Source organism: Olea europaea, unplaced genomic scaffold (genome assembly GCF_002742605.1).
Source record: "Olea europaea var. sylvestris unplaced genomic scaffold, O_europaea_v1 scaffold894, whole genome shotgun sequence".
Lineage (NCBI taxonomy): Eukaryota > Viridiplantae > Streptophyta > Magnoliopsida > Lamiales > Oleaceae > Olea > Olea europaea.
Window position 1 is genome coordinate 49797 of NW_019267410.1, and position 6421 is coordinate 56217.

A 6421-nucleotide genomic window follows, 5' to 3' on the forward strand; every position below is an offset into this window, starting at 1 on the left:
CAGGAATGTTGAACGATTTTGAATGTCTTTCGGCTCGATCTCGTAGCAAATTCATAGCCAAGTCGATGTGCTACATCAAGAAATATCAATAAAGAAAGGAGTTATTTCATGAATTTGATTCAAAAATTTGATTTTAAACATACATAATAAATAACAATACTTTCATTTCGCTTACATCGTCACGAGCCAAGCCCCCGAAGTGGTGATGTCGTGGAACTACTTATAAGCATTTGAGATCGTCTTCTGAGCAATCATGCGGCTGGCCCTAAAAAATAAGAACAGAATTTTTAGTTACAAGAAGTATACATGCGTCAGTGTCTGCGTACTATACTAATTCTATAAAATACAAAACTTACTCGGGCCTCATTGCTCTCCACTCCATCTTGAAGGCTTTCCACTTGGCGAGGTCCACCTCCCTGAATAAATTGGGGTGCATCCCATCAACGAACCTTTTCCTCTTCACCTCCGCAGTAAAAGGAGAAACGACGTCTTGTGATGGCACCCTCAACCTTTTGCCGACCACCCGCTCTGGCACGTCAACAGCACGCGTCCTCTCCTCATCCGTCTCTGGAACCTTGTTCGAGGAACCTCGCTCACTATCGGTACCACCTCCTACGATACAAAGACTACATCTGGCGAGTCTAGCGTCCTCTCAGGTACCACCTCTACCTCCGGTACCCCTCGGCATCCCCGGATATCCTCTGCACGGGCACCCCTACCTCCTCGGTTATCCCCTCGACCTCGAGTGACGTCATCTCGGGTACCACCTCCACTTTCGGTACCTTCTCCTCCTTCAGCACCCCCTCTATATCCTCAAGTATCCCCTGCACGGGCACCCCCTCCTCCTCGAGTATCCCCTCCACCGCTGGTATCCCCTCTCGCTCCTCCATCTCCATCGTGTCATTTAAAAATGAACCAAATGCAGCAATCGATGGCCACAATGAGTCAACATACCCCATCTGACCCCCTTCCCCCTGATAACCATCGTCCCCTCCGTCACCCCTCCATCCCGATAGCCTTCAGTCCCTCCATCACTTCCTCCGTCTCGATAGCCACCAGTCCCTCCGTCACCCCCTCTGTCTCGATAGCAACCTATCCCTTTGCCAACTCCTCCATCTCGATAATCGTCCATCCCACGCAAGCCTGCTATGTCGCCTTGTATCGCTACAACCTCATCATGAAGGTCTCCAACCAAACTCGTAACATCGCGACATCATATCGTAACTCTGCCATGTCCCCGAACTCTGCTCGTAATGTCGCGACATTATCTCGTAACTCTGTCATGTCTCCTCTCATCTCCATCAGGAGTTCGAACAAATCAATCGTCGAAGCACGGTGACTAGGTGCAAGAGGTGATACTGGACGGCTCTCCTGAAAAAAAAACTATTACAAATGAATAACCTAACAAAAAAATTAAAACGACAATCGAAAAATTATTTTTAACATACTCTATCTCGATTAATGCTGGACTCAAACATCTGAACCTCTGGTATAGTTGGATGTGATCTTCTTGGCGAAGGTGACATCCTCGACGGAGGTAGTACTGAACGACCCTCCTGAAAAAAATAAATATTACAAGTGAAGCACTTAATTACAAGATCAAAGCGATATTCAACAAATCCTGCACAGTAACATACCCCATCTTGATCCACCCTGGACTAAGGCATCTGATCGTCATGCGCAGTAGGCACTTCGCAAATATAAAGCCGACTCTCCTCCTCGATTGACGGTGTCAACTCAGTGAGAATTTCAAGCTGACATTTTGGCATTTCACAGCTAATGACTATGTATTGGGATTGTAAAAGGACATACAATATAAATAGCAATTGTATAATACGTACCTCAAGATCGTCGAGGAGAGCCGATAACTGTCTGGCAAGCGGATTGTCTTGTGCTCGCCAGTGATGCATCCGAGGACAGCGTGTCTCCCCTCTCCTTCCATACCGACTGGCCAAGATGGGGACAGTCTCGTACACTCATATCTGCAGCAATTACAATTATTATGTATAGAATTCAATAAAAAAAGTGTAGGTAATTCATTAACTTAAACATATACCTACAGCGCCAACGGCAGTCCATATACATCATACTTGCGCTCGGGCTTATCCCCTTTTGGCATCGAAAACCCCGTTCTGAACATGCGTAATGTATCTAGAAAACATCTCCGTCCCCATGAGTAGTTGTTGAAGGCATCAATATCATCAACAACCTCCAAATGAAAAATGTCAATCGATGTCTTCTTGTAATAATACCGGAGTACGCTCTCGATGATAAGCACCAAGCCCAGCTTTAGCCTATCAGACATCTGATCACATCTCCTTAATGTATCTCCCAACTGCGCTAGAGTAACTGTCGTCTGTCCACGAAAATATTCATTCAACAGCCTCCTGTTCCTCGAAACACAGGCCCTCGCCTCTTCTTCGTTCGTACATCGCAGTCCAGTGACGAGGACAAACTCAAATATGGAGAACGTTGCTACCTTGCCCTCAAGATCAAAATGGAGGGCGTCTCCGTCCACTGGCTTCAGCAACCGACATAGCAGGGCATCGAGCAGCTGCCCAGATCACTGTACGTCACGCAACGAATACAATGGCCATAAGCATAATCAACATAATATGTCCGCGTGCTCGTCATCCAACAAATCTAATACCAAAGTGAAGCTGGTAAAGTTACAATTAGAAATAACTTTACCAGGGATCCGTCTGACAACGTCGTCCAGATGATATTCCATCCTTCAAAATTTCAAATATTAGAATCATGTGTAAATGATGTTCGATAAACAACAAGTTTTGTTGATAGGTAATTGATAAACAAGAATATTACAAAAATATTCTAACACACTGCTCCTATATGCAATAACCAACCGATAACAAAACAAAGGAAATGAACGTAAATTACTATTTTCCGTATACTTAATTTGCTAATTTGATTGATATTACTTATTTAATATTTAATTATTTTACTAAAACTTATTTTGATTGTTTATTTTAATATTTTAATTGATTATTTTAATTATTTTCCTAACACTTAATTTAATTATTTATTTTTAATTAATGTTTAAACACTTATTTTAATTCTTTACGCATATTGCTTAATTCATATTTAAAAATTTATTTTAATTGCTTCGCAAAAAATTAATTTGATTGAAATTTTCATTTCCTAATTTAATTGCCTATTTTTATTATTTTACAAATGTTTAAATATTTATTTAAATTCTTTATGCATATTACTTATTTAACATTTAATTATTTATTTTAATTATTTTACTAACACTTCTTTTGATAGTTTATTTTAATTGCTTATTTTAATTATTTTTCTAACACTTAATTTAATTTTTTATTTTTAATTACTGTTTAAATATTATTTTAATTCTTTACGCATAATGCTTATTTCATATTTACAAATTTGTTTTAATTTCTATGCAAAAAATTAATTTGATTGACGTTTTAATTTTCTAATTTAATTGTTCATTTTTATTATTTTTCAAATATTTAAATATTTATTTAAATTCTTTATGTATATTACTTATTTAACATTTAATTATTTTACTAACACTTATTTTGATCGTTTATTTTAATATTTTAATTGCATATTTTAATTATTTTTCTAACACTTAATTTAATTTTTATTTTTAATTAATATTTAAATACTTATTTTAATTCTTTAAGCATAATGCTTATTTCATATTTACAAATTTATTTTAATTGCTTTGCAAAAAATTAATTTGATTGACATTTTAATTTTCTAATTTAATTGCTTATTTTTATTATTTTTCAAATGTTTAAATATGTATTTAAATTCTTTATATATATTACTTATTTAACATTTAATTATTTATTTTAATTATTTTACTAACACTTATTTTTAATGAATGTTTAAATACTTATTTTAATTCTTTATGCATAATGCTTATTTCATATTTACAAATTTATTTTAATTGCTTTGCAAAAAATTAATTTGATTGATATTTTAATTTTCAAATTTAATTGCTTATTTTTATTATTTTACAAATGTTTAAATATGTATTTAAATTCTTTATATATATTACTTATTTAATATTTAATTATTTTACTAACACTTATTTTAATCGTTTATTTTAGTATTTTAATTGCTTATATTTAATTATTTTTTTAACACTTAATTTACTTTTTTATTTTTAATGAATGTTTAAATATTTATTTTAATTCTTTACGCATAATGCTGATTTGATATTTAAAAATTTATTTTAATTGCTTTGCAAAAAATTAAGTTGATTGATATTTTAATTTTCAAATTTAATTGCTTATTTTTATTATTTTACAAATGTTTAAATATTTATTTAAATTCTTTAGATATATATTACTTATTAGATATTTAATTATTTAATTATTTTACTAACACTTAATTTCATCTTTTATTTTAGTATTTTAATTGCTTATTTTAATTATTTTACTACGTCGTAGTTTAATTTTTTATTTTTAATTAATATTTAAATACTTATTTTAATTCTTTATACATATTGCTTATTTGATATTTACAAATTTATTTTAATTGTTTTGCAAAAAATTAATTTGATTGACATTTTAATTTTCTAATTTAATTGCTTATTTTTATTATTTTACAAATGTTTAAATATTTATTTAAATTCTTTATGTATATTGCTTATTTAATATGTAATTATTTCTTTTCATTATTTAATATGTTCTATTAATATAAAATAAGTAATTAAACTAAATTAGCAAATAATAAATATTTAGATAAATAATAGAACATTTATATTAAGCATTTCAAAGAAATAATTTTAAATACATAATATACATTAAAATTAAATTATTCAAATAAATAATTAAATATTAGACAACACAATATAAGCAATTAAATTAATTAATTAACTTCAATAATTATAGAAAATAAATAATACGTAATTAAAAAAAATGTCTAGGCCCAGATTACGGGCGGCTCAGGTCGCCCAGTCAACTAGGTGCACTTGGCACCAAGACGGCCAAACGCCCAGTAAATCGTGGAGATCGTCGAAAAACCCAATTTTCGGTGATCTACATTCCATTTTTTCCCTCCCAAACAATATCTTGACCCAAATTCCACATTTACACAATGATTTCTCAATACATATATATAAAATCATGTTTTTTTTTCAAAAATTAAAATATAAAATGTTTTTTCTTGGTATCAAAATCTTACATTCTTCAGAGAGAAATGACCAACTAGATCTCCTATTTTTCTTTTTTTGTCGGTGTCTAGGTTGACGGTGCTACAATAATTTTTCACTTCCCTTACTGTCTTCTCTCTCTTCTAGAAATGGTATGGGAAAATTTGGGTTTCTCTTGGTTTTCAAGATTTTAAACATTTTTGCCTTTTTCTTTAATTGGTCAAAGGCCTCTTTGAAAAAATGGCCGGATCAACCGGACAATGGCCACTATTTACTCGCAATTATGGTTGTATTTTCTACTTACTACAAGTAATCTCAGTAAAGATTTACATATCTAGCACGAACGTTGTTTTAGGAAAATGCTTATTGTACATCACCATTTACATAATTTTTTACATATTGATGAGATTTTAAAAAGAAAGTGGAGAAGTTTGTGTTGTTCATTTGATTGATGAGATTTTGATCCAATTAAATTTTGACACATCATTTATTAGGAAATCAATCTATAAGTGGTGATGTATATAAAACACAATTGATTGTTTTTAGGATGAGTTATTTATATCTACAGTTTTTATATATATTTACCTTTAAAAAGGTAATTATATTATATTTTTAATCTTAAGTAAATTTACTCACACACACACACAAACACACATAATTAAACTAAAAAATATATTTCTAAATTCATCAACTAATATTTATTTTAATCAAATTCTTTTGGACCTTTTTATTTTCTTTTATAATTTGTGTTTAATTAAAAAATTCTATTAATCATAAAATATCATCTTTACATTTTATAGGAAATTAGCATATTTTATTTTTTTTTAGTAGTAATTAACAAATTTTAAACTATACATACTAAAAGAAATTAAAATAATAGACAATTGATGGTAAAGAGCGAAAGGAATCAGTAAGTAATATTTTAACGGGTTTGTAATGATTAGAGAGAATTTTGTAAAAATAAAATGAAAGGATTAGAGACATAAAATGGTAATTTCATTGGAGGTAACCTGATTAGAAATATAGAAATTATACTCTAGTGTTTAAATGAATTAATTTAAAGGATAAAATTGGAATGCGTATGGATGGACATAGTAATTTTTCAAAATTTTTATATTTTAATAAAGATAAATATATAGTGGGATGAATATATACTAATCGCGGCTCGACCCAAGCCCCCCTTTCAGGGAGTAAGCTCGAGTTTGGGTCGGCCCTTTTTATAACTGCCTTTAATGGCAGCTTTATAGGTGCCAACAGGCAGCTAAGAGAAAGGGG